Source organism: Haliaeetus leucocephalus, unplaced genomic scaffold, assembly GCF_000737465.1.
Source record: "Haliaeetus leucocephalus isolate CR32 unplaced genomic scaffold, Haliaeetus_leucocephalus-4.0 Scaffold300, whole genome shotgun sequence".
Lineage (NCBI taxonomy): Eukaryota > Metazoa > Chordata > Aves > Accipitriformes > Accipitridae > Haliaeetus > Haliaeetus leucocephalus.
In genome coordinates this window covers 96546-96773 of record NW_010972736.1, presented here as the reverse complement: position 1 = coordinate 96773, position 228 = coordinate 96546, and the positions used below count along the sequence as shown (strand labels likewise).

Sequence of the window (228 nt, the reverse complement as noted above, 5' to 3'; positions counted from 1 at the left end):
CCCTCCAGATCACCTGGATCCCCCCCAAAACCCCTTGTGTCCCTCGTAGATTCCCCTGATCCCACCTAGATCCACCCAAATCCTCTCCACATCACCTGGATCCCCCCAAGACTCCTCGCGTCCCTCCTAGATCCCTCCAATCCCACCTAGATCCTTCCGATCCCACCTAGATCTGCCCCGATCCCTCCAATCCCCTCCAGATCACCTGGATCCCCCCAAGACCCCTCG

The 228-nt window shown here is 59.6% G+C and overlaps 1 protein-coding gene across 1 annotated transcript in view; it reads left to right on the top strand.

Moving 5' to 3' along the window:
- Window positions 1-228, top strand: part of SLC22A20 (solute carrier family 22, member 20) — a 6196-nt gene that overhangs the window by 2725 nt on the left and 3243 nt on the right. The gene's annotated exons all lie outside the window — the stretch shown is intronic.